This window comes from Schistocerca gregaria, chromosome 3 (assembly GCF_023897955.1).
Source record: "Schistocerca gregaria isolate iqSchGreg1 chromosome 3, iqSchGreg1.2, whole genome shotgun sequence".
Lineage (NCBI taxonomy): Eukaryota > Metazoa > Arthropoda > Insecta > Orthoptera > Acrididae > Schistocerca > Schistocerca gregaria.
Genome location: NC_064922.1, coordinates 866,400,495 through 866,411,537, shown reverse-complemented (window position 1 = coordinate 866,411,537; position 11,043 = coordinate 866,400,495).

Genomic DNA, 11,043 nt, shown 5'->3' with positions numbered 1-11,043 from the left:
CTGCATGCCCGATCTTGACATTTCTACTTTTCTTATCTGGCAGTACTGGTAATATTAATGTTCAAATGATATGACGAATCCTTGCATGTCATCGGACTTAGCTTCTTGGATAATGATTTTATGGCACGGTAAAGCTGTGTTTATATGGACCGTACATTAACGAAAGCGTCAAAATGACCTACAGTTACGTGAATGGAGTTTTGTCCGTCACAGTTCTTTTATGTTTTCTTTACTTTGCTTTTTTCCCCATGTTATTTGTCATTTTCTCGCGACGCCTGGGGCGACAGTGTCGGGTTGAGAATTTTATCATAGTAGGTGTGTGCCTGTCGGACTCCCTCCTGTAAGTGTGCGTCGATGGTTTGTTTTATACTCCATGTCCCATCCGTCGACTGTCGGCGGAAACATTTTTCTTGAGACTCTTATTTCCGGTGGTTCCTTTTTTTTTTTTTTTTTTTTTTTTTGGCGGATGCCGCGTGATTATTGCTTTGGAGGGTTGTCGTTGCTCTGGACCAATGTCACGGCAAGATGCAGCGGCGTCCAGTGGCCCATTTTGTTTCTGTTCTTTGGAACAACATCTGGAAGGACTTCCCCCATTCTTTTCCTTTATTGTTTTGGAAGATATACTTTATTTTTCCGATCCTTGTAGTGGAAGCCCACAACACATATTCACGCCGACACACATCGCCGATGAAGGCATTATTTGGAGCGCGTTAAAATACTTAAAAAAAGGTGGTGTTGGCTCCCCTTTGTTTTTTCCTTTTTACGTCGCTACTCCTGCCAGCCCTCTTTCCATACTACCCTTCTGTTGTGACAAAGACGCTTCCTCAAGCATTTTAAACTACTGTAATGGTACGAAAGTAAAAATAAAAGAAGGTGCCTTTGGCTCCCATTCATTTTTTCCTTATTATGTCGCCACCCTGCCAGCATTCATTTCATACTACCTTTCTGTTGTGACCAAGATGCTTCCTTAAGCATTTTAAACTACTGTAATGGTACGAAAATGCGGTAATTAACTCAGTTTGAGGGAGATTGTGCTAACAAAGTTTGCGAGAAAGTCTTCGAGAACGACAAAACAGTCTAATTGGCAGGTGAGTCATGAATTGCGTCAGCGCCTATTGTTGTGCAGCAGTGTACAGTTCCAAATGTGATTTGTAATCATAAATTTATTCTATAGTCGTGTCGTCTCCTCCCGCAGACGTTTGTCCTGCTTGCGCTGTCATATGGACCACGACCCGAGCGGCAGTCGAGCAAAGACGGGGACAGGGACAGGAATGGCGCGAATGCACTGCAAACTACGCAAACACCCGGTGTGAGGCGAGGCGAGGCGAGGCGAGGCGAGGAAGCTCACATCGCTACCAGTGGCGCCCTCCAGCACGACACTGCCACACCCCGCACAGGCCATACGCTGGTCGGCCGCGCGCAAGCCCTCCGCCGGACAGCAGGGACAAGATGCATCTTCTGCGAGTGGCGAAGGCTACACGCGCCAAGCAAATGACAGGCGGTGGGTGCATCGAGCAGCTGCACGTCTCACACACGCAGCGGCGCGCACGCCAATTCGGCAGTCGTTCTGCTAGGACGTCGGGCGCGCCGTCCTAGAGGAACTCGCTGTTGCGGAAGGAGGTGCTTTGCATCACATGTGGCCGATTTCGACCGGAAACTATCGTTTTGTGTGTTGGGAGAAGAGCCGAAAGGGAATTGTGTCGTGCGCCAACAGTATACGAACGCCAACGGCCATATGATGTTGAATACACCGGTTCTCGTCCGATCACCGAAGTTAAGCAACATCGGGCCCGGTTAGTACGTGGTTGGCTGCCCGCCTGGCAATACCTCGGTGCCGAGCGAGCAGTACTTGCGTGTGCGACTTGGCCGGCGGCGCCTCGCGTGTCATCTGTCTCCTGCCTCCTGCCTCGCGGCTACATTTCATCAAGTATGGCAATGTTGTATGATGATAGTGAAGAACGACAAAATAATGTGCAATGCGAATTCGATAGTTCCGTCGGAAAACCGTCAACTTTCGAAATTCACCGTTGGATACTTGAGGAATCGTGTTTGTCGACCGACGACGTTCTCGGAGTTCAGTTTGACACTGATCAATTCCGTGTTTTCGAAGTTGAAAACTCCAGAATTGTGTGATACCGTTGTAAATGTTAATGATGGTGTCCGTAAATTTCGACATCTAGACGGTCGAATTAGTAACGTGACTATTTCTCATGGTGGGTTTGGCCTTCGAAATGTTCGGGTGTTTAACTTGCCTTTTGAAATCCGGAATGACACAATATCTCGTCATTTGCGGTCGTACGGGACCGTGCTATCTGTAATTAAAGAGAAGTGGTCCTCCGCCTATGTTTTTCAGGTCGAAAACGGCGTGAGGAGTGTAAAGATGGTAGTACGACAACATATTCCATCCTTCTTGTTAGTTAATGGTCATCGTGCTTTTATAACCTATAATGGTCAACCTCAGACGTGTTCCTTTTGCGGTGCTGTTGGTAATTACCGACAGAACTGCCCTAAACGCAGGCAGCCTGTTCAGTTGCCACGTGAGGACATTTTACGGCCGCCGCTGACGACATGGATACGTCTGTTCCTGATAGTGACTATGTTTCTGTTTCTGTACCTCCTGTTGAGCCTTCTTTGCTCTCGGCTGCGACAACTGTATCTGTTTTTAAAACCGGTAGTGGACGAAGTCTCACCGAAATCCGTGCCGATGTCGGCAGAAATTGTTCCGCATACTGTCCCGGTTACGGAACCCGATAAATCGGCGGTTGCCCCTACTACCGTCCCAGACAGTGTTTCTGCTGCCAGTGCTGTTGTCGTAGAACGTGAAGCTTTTACTGCTTCGAAACCGCGTAGGGACCGGACTGTCGCTCGAGCTTCTGGCTCACCACGTTTACGTAGTGCCAATAGCTCTGCTTCGTTTAATACGCGTGGTTTTTCGGACAAAAATCGGAGTCCGCCTCCGGTGGCTCGTTCTCCTGCCGCCCCCCCCCCCCCCCCCCCCCCTCAGACTCGGTCGGTCGGGCAACCGACCTCCCGACAACCGGCCACGCGCGACGGCGTAGACCTCGGCCACCGCCCGTCTCAGGGAGGAGGCAGCAGGCGCCAGGCGAAAAAGCAGACCTCTTCCCGCACTCAGCCGGAGGGTGATGTTGTTGCTGCAACGCAAAAACGTGACATCGCGGTGCAACATTTGAAAACCTTCGTGAGCCAACCGACTTCTGATGTCGATTCAGGCATGGCGGTGGATCCGCCTTTGTCTGTGACACCTTCCCCCTTTCCAACTAAAAGAAAGGCCGAAGATTCGCACCATCGTTGTGCTCCCCCTTCCACCCACGATTTGGTGCCGCCTTTATCTTCGGATGTCGAAATGCCCGCCGTGGAGCATTCCGCCCCAGAAGGTGCCGTCACAGTTCCTGGGACCCCACCGCTCATAACCCACCTTCCTAGTCAATTACAGAATTGGTCGGCGGACGTTGAAGCCGGTGATCACCATTAGTGTGACTAATTGTATGTCTTTCCCCCTCATAGTAAGTTGGTATGTGTTAAACAAGTTTCATGTTTATGTGTTCTTGCTTTTTGACTGTGTTATTACGTGTATATGATTAACGACTGTAGCCAGTGGAACATCTTAACAGTTAATCTTAATAAGTTGCGAAATCCGCAGAAGGCTATGATTAAAAAAAAAGTGTAACTCTCACATCGCTTTTTTACAAGAGGTGACTTGTGAAGCGCTTTTGTTTTCGCATGATTTTACCGATTTTATTGTGATTGATAATATTGCCCTGATCATGATACGGGCACTGCAATTTTAGTGCGTTCTGGCTTACCAATATCTAACGTTGACATTTTACCGAACGGTCGGGCTGTTGTTGGTGGTGGTGGTGGTTGTTGGGATGTTTAAGGGGGACTAAACAGCTAAGATCATCAGTCCCCAATTCCAAAAACAGGCGAGACAAAAATTTATGGAGCAGGTAAAACCGGAAGGGGGAGGAGACCCCCCCCCCAGTCACTGAAAGAACAACAATGTGGCAGCGAACATTAGAGACAAGAAGAGTACAGACGAACACCGGACAGAAAGAAACGGAAGAAGAGGGCCGGAGACTGGTTGACTGACCATGAGAACAAAAAAGGGAAAGAGTTAACCATCCGAATACACACTAAAATCTGCAACCAATTATGAGAGACTCGAGGACAAGAGACACAGAAAGGGAAAGGTGCAGGACTCCCCTAAATGGAACCATAAAAAGGACTACCACGGATAAAATTTAAAACGTCGTCACATAAAACCAAAGGCAACGTGCCCGGGAGATTAAAAGATTGCCGGAGGGTGCGCAGTCGGGGACATTCCAACAAAATGTGGGCGACCGTCTACCGGGACCCACACTGCCACAAGGGGGGGGGGGGGGGGGGGGGGGATCCTCCTGACGCAAAAGATGTCCGTGCGTCAGGTAGGTATGGCCGATGCGGAGCCGACACAGGATGACAGAGTCCCTGCGATAAGCCAGCAGGGAGGACCGCCACACATCGGTCGTCTCCTTAACAGCCCGCAGTTTATTCGGCGAAGTCAGGCTACGCCACTCGTCATGCCACATCCCAAGCACCTTACGGCGCAACGCCAGCTGCAGATCCCGAGCCGGGAGGCCGAGATCGCGCTGTTGCTTGTACCATTTTTGGCATTGTGTTTGTAAATGTGTACGCTCCGACAGGAAATGTTAAACCGGCCAGGGCTGAATTTTATGGTAGAGATTTGTGTCAGCTTTTATCCAGGAATGCCGATACTTTAATCGTCGGGGGGATTTCAATTGCGTTTTAGACGACAGCGATCAAGAGCCGCGTCCGAACAAATGTCACGAACTGGGTACTTTAGTCACTAGTTTTCAGTTGCTCGACACGCTGCGTGTTCTACACCCGGATTTCAGCTACTTCACCTATTTTTACGGTACCGGGCGTAGCCGCCTCGATCGGATTTGTGTGTCTAGGCAGCTGTCTGCCCGTATTTGTAGTGCTGACGTGACTCCTGTCGTACTTTCTGACCACTCCAGTTACTCCTGCCGTCTTTTATTACCTCGTTTGTGTGTTACTCCCCGTACCAATAAAAAAAAATTGGTTCAAATGGCTCTGAGCACTATGGGACTTAACATCTGTGGTCATCAGTCCCCCTAGAACTTAGAACTACTTAAACCTAACTAACCTAAGGACATCACAACACATCCATGCCCGAGGCAGGATTCGAACCTGCGACCGTAGCAGTAACGCGGTTCCGGACTGAGCGCCTTAACCGCGAGACCACCGCGGCCGGCGTACCAATCTGTGGAAGTTTAATTGTAGTTTACTCAATGACGACCATTTTGTGACTTGTTTTAACCGTATATGGCAAAGGTTGTTGCGGACTCGAGGCGGTCATAGTAGCACCATTGAGTGGTGGGTTGCGATAGCTAAGCCGGCGATTAGGAACTTTTAAATCGACTACAGCCGTGAGGCGGCACGCTGCCGTCGGGCAACGTCTCGCTTCCGCCAGGCTTGTTTACGGGACTTGGCGTTGCGGGTGACGTCACAGCCCGAGTTGTTGCCTTCTCTGAAGCAATTTCAAGCAAAGCTTTTACTTGACATGCGCGCCGTTAGTGATGGGGTGACCGTCCGAAGTCAGCCTGCAGGACTTGTGAAACGTCCCCTTGGAAAAATTATACATGACTGTGCTTAAAACTGACACACAATATTTTTAGCGCAACGCAATCTGACTTTCAATAATCCCTACAAAAGAATGGCCCTGACTGACATTAACCTATACCTTTCACAAATCACTTACCTCACAAAAAATCTTCGTTACTCGAACTACTGCAATACAGCGAGCGCCACTACTGCCAACTAAATAAAAGATTCAAACTACGGAAGGCACTAACTACTGATAGACACAGTTAGCAAATGAAAGATTTTAATAGAGAACAAACAATGTATTTACCTTAATAGTCATAATATGTATATCAGTTCATGACACCTATTCTTACAAATTTCAAAACTCCGCCACTTGTTACTGGGGAACCTTTGTCCATTTACCATTTAAACAGGGAACGAAAACGCCGCGAACGTTTGAACATCAATGTTTGGCAGCTGCGAAACGGCGGTCGAACTACTGTACAGTCGGAAATTGAAACCGATATTTTTTAACATTTCGATTCGCTTTTCCGTGCTGTTGATGTGGATTCCGACGCGTTGCGAGATTTTTTTGCAGATTGTACCACATGTTTTAACTCGCCCGGACAGGAATCATTTAATTGACGCCTTTACGTATGATTAAGTTCTCGACGCCGTTCGGCGGATTCCCAAAGGGAAGTCTCCAGGTACAGATGGGATTCCTGCAGAATTTTATTTGAAATTTTTTTATCTTTTTAGTGAGATTTTAGTGGATTTAGTGAATGTTATTCTAAATGGTGTGACTATACTAGCTGCTTTGTGGAGGGGGTTGTGACGCTCATTCCCAAATCAAATGCTGTGCCACATATCGACGCTGTCCGTCCGATTACTTTATTAAATGTTGATTACAAGATCGTCACACGCTGCGTCGCTCAGCGACTTAAAAACATTTTGCCGGCGGTACTTAGTGGACAGCAAACGTGTGCGGTGCGCGATCGGAGTATCTTTGACGCTATCCTTGCTTACAGGGACTGTATTGGTTATGTGAAAAGTGCTCGGCTTCGGACTGCGGCGATTTTATTAGTTGATTTTAAGAATGCCTTTGACCGTATTAGTCATTTTTATTTGCGACCGGTTTTGGTACGCATGGGGTCTGGTTATAAATTTACCAAATTAGTGACGCATTTGTTGCAAAATGCTACGTCACGCATCTGTGTTAATGGTCGTCTTACTCCTGCTTTTCGTGTAGGTCACTCCGTGCGGCAAGGGTGTCCGCTTTCCATGGCGCTTTTTGCCATTGCGCCAGATCCCTTTCTCCGCTATATCAGTCAGGAATGTCGCGGCATTCAGATGGGGGCTACCAGATTGATTTGTAGAGCATACGCTGATGACCTTGGCGTATTTATTGAGCATTTAGACGATGTTGACAGGTTGCAAGTTGTCCTGCACAACTTTGAACAAGCTCGGAGGCGGTTGTGAATACCCGGAAAACTGTTCTTTTACCGCTCACCGCCCGCGCACGTACCCTTCGTAGGGACTGGTTTTGTGTACAGAAGCAGCATAAAGTTCTTGGGGTCCTTTTATCTTCGAACCCACAGCAGATGGAAGCATTAAATTGGCGGCCTACGCTGCATCGGATTCGTGCTGTTGCAAAGAACTATACGTTCCGAAATTTGGCACTTTGGGAAAAGGTGCATTTAATAAATTGGTAACATCTTGGCTAGGGCGTGCTACCTTGCTCAGGTTCTCCCGGTACACAAGCAGTTGGGACGCACCATCAATCAGGCGGTTTACTGGTTTTTATGGAGGGGGAGATTTTTAAGGTATCGCATGCTGTCTGCACCTTGGGCTATCCGACGGCGGTTTGGGACTCGTCGATTTTTCCGCCAAATGTGCGGCTCTTTTTTGGAAGAGAATTACCACTGTTATGCAGAAGGCACCTTGCAGTCCCACCACGGTTGTTTTTAATCATTATCGTTGTCATTCTGAAGTGGCACCTGTTTCTTTGTCGCACATCCCGTTTTAGGTTTCTTACGTGCGCCGCCACTATTTCGGTAATAGTTACCTGACGGATCTTTGGCCACACAGTTTTTGCTATATTCTACTTAAAGTTGTGTACCGTTTTGGACTTCCTTACATTTTTATGGACCCAACACACTCAGATTCAGACATCGCCACACTATCGGCGAAATTTTCTGCAGGTCGCACTAGCGCATGCTTTTGCACGAATGACAGTACCTGCGTAACATGGACGTTATTCTCTTATATTTTCTATTGTCTTTGAGCGACACCATATGAATTAATGCGACTTTCTCTGTGTTTTCTGGAACAAAAATTGACGAAACTTGACTACCGAACAAAATCAGAAGTCTTTTCAGTTTTTTCTGGACGTTACTGTCAAACTTCTTGTTTGGCACGTGTGTCAGTATTATTAGTTTTTTTTTCCGTTTGTGGCGTGACGAGATTCTTTACTGATGTTTCAGTTATAATTCCTGGTGGTGACTGTAGGCGTTTTTTTTCATTTCTTTTATTGTGGAGCGCTCCAAATTCTCGTCACGTTTCTGTGCTCGACACACTTTGGACTTTTTGTTGGTGTGGAATTTAACACCGGTGTCACCGGCGCTTTAACGTAGCGTTTGTTTCATGTTGTTTCTACTATAGCTAGAGTGTTGCGTTTTCTCTTTTCTCATACAAGGAACATTTTCCGGTCAATATGAGTGATGACGGGTGTGGGGGCGACACTGTAGCCAGGCCTCAGCCTAATTCGTCCCTGCCCTCATTGCCGCCGCCTGCCTGCCACACTCGTTGCCCGACCGTTTGAATTCGACTTAAAAAATTGGTGTGCGCTTTCCTCATAGTTTCTTTGTGGATTCTACAATTCACGTACACGGTAACTACACCCCACCGTGTGTTTAAGTGTGTTTCCGGGGTGCCACGTCTCTTACCTTCTCGTTCGGTTTGAGTGCCCGTGTCTACCGGTTTTTCTCGTTTTGCAACGTGACTGGAGTTTTACTTATTGGTGTTCAACAATGACTTCTTTTCCGGTGGCTGGATCTTCCTGGTTGCGTTCGAATGTTTTGTGTTCTCTTTGGACCGTCGTCACCGTCGGTTGTTACGGCGTGAGGCCGTCTTTTCTTTTTGTTTTTGGCGTATCTATGGGAGGCATTCTCAAATTTCGTTTCTCAAACATTGGAGGAATAAAAAAAAAAGGTGCTGTTGGCTCCCCTTTTTTTCCTTTTTATGTCGCTACTCTTGCGAGCCCTCTTTCCATACTACCCTTCTGTTGTGACGAAGATGCTTCCTTAAGCATTTTCAACTACTGTAACGGAACGAAAGTGCTGTAATTAACTCAGTTTGAGGGAGGTTGTGCTAGCGAAGTTTGCCAGAAAGTCTTCGAGAACGACAAAACAGTACGAATCGACGGTGTGTCCCGAAATGCGTCAGCGCCTATTGTTGTGCAGCAGTGTACAGTTCCAAATGTGATTTGTAATCATAAATTTATTCAATAGTCTTGTCGTCTCGTCCCGCTGACGTTTGTTGTGCTTGCGCTGTCATATGGACCACGACCCGAGCGGCAGCCGGGACGGGGACAGGAATGGTGCGAATGCACTGCGAACTACGTTAACACCTGATGTGAGGAGAGGCGAGGACGCTCAGATCTCTACCAGTGGCGCCCTCCAGCACGACACTGCCACATCCCGCACAGGCCATATGCCGGTAGGCCGCGCTCCAGCCAACACGTCGGTGCTGTGGCTCCGCCCTGCCGGTCGTGCGCTGAGAGTCGTGCCTTCGCTGCGTGGTCGTTCCTGTTCGATATTCTACAGCCGGTGAGTTCTATGTCGACATTTAACAGGGCGAATAGCGCGCAGTGTGTTTTCGATCGAAATGGTAAGCGGCCAACAGCCTTTGAAATACATGAGTGGATATTTGACGAGCTTAAATTACCGGATGAGGTGGTAGACACTTTCCAATTCGACTTTATTTTGTATTCGTTGTTTAATAAGTTTACCAATGCTGACTATTACGATAAATTTATTGCAACGTTTGCTGGCGTGCGCAAGTTTAAGCATTTTGATGGCAGTGTCAATGATGTGCAAATTTCCCCTCTGGCTACGGTGTGCGAACTGTTAGCGTTTTTGATGTACCACCTGAATGTCCGAACGACTGTATATCTCGCGGGTTGACACAGTTTAGCACGGTGTTGTGTATAAGTAATGACAAGTTGGGTAGTGGGTACCGTTACCAAGTAAACAGTAGCGTACGGAGTGTGCGAATAGATCTTAAAAAGCAAATTCCGTCTTACTTCAAGATGGCGGGCGGGCGGGCGGGCGGGCGGGCGGGCGGGCGTGCGTGCGCAGATTAGTTATGGCGGGCAACCGCCAACTTGTTCCGTGTGCCACTCGTCTGAACATTTGCGTACGGACTGCCCCCGGCGACGCCCTGTTCAACTCCCGCGCGAACGGCCTGTAGACGCCTCTTGCCAATTTGGTTGGTTGGTTGGTTGGTTGGTTGGTTGGTTGGGATAATTAAAGGGACTAGACTAATACTCTCATCGGTCCCTTTTTCCAAAAAAACACCCAAAGAGAAGAAAAACGAACAACAGGAAAGACGGCAGACGACACGGTAAAAGGAGTACTCAAAGAACAGACAAAACAAAGTAACACCACACAGTGTGTGGCGGTGGTTGGCCGACCATAGGGATAAAAAAGGAAAAGCCAACCACCGAGAACACATTAAAAACTCAGTTTAAAATCGTAGGCCAAAGGCCAGAATCAACACAAAACAATATAACAAAAGAGAAACAGATTAAATGATAAAAAAAACCCTGCCCGAATAAAACGTAAAACCAAGTCAGCCATAGCAGAGTCATGTGTTAAAAGGGCAGCGCGCGAGTCAGGCAGTGCGAACGACTGCCTGAGCACAGCTAAAAGTGGACAGTCCAATAAAATGTGGACCACCGTCAAACCGGAGCCGCAGTGACATAAAGGTGGGTCCTCGCGTCGCAATAGCTGGCTGTGTGTCATCCATGTGTGCCCAATGCGCAGCCGGCAGAGGACAACAGACTCCTTGCGAGAGACCCAAAAGGAGGAGCGCCACACACCGGTAGCCTCCTTGATGGCCCGAAGTTTGTTTCGTGAAGGCAGGGCGCGCCATTCAGTGTCCCAGAGGTCCAGAATTTTGCTGCGTAGGAACGCTCGCAAATCTTTCTCCGGGAGGCCAATGTCCAGAGAAGGTGTACTGGTGGCCTCTTTCGCCAGGCGGTCAACATTCTCATTGCCGGGGATGCCAACATGGCCTGGGGTCCACGCGAAGACCACAGAGCGGCCGCAACGCGCAAGAGTATGCAGGGACTCCAGGATAGCTATCACCATACGAGAACGAGGGAAACACTGATCGAGAGCTCGTAAACCGCTC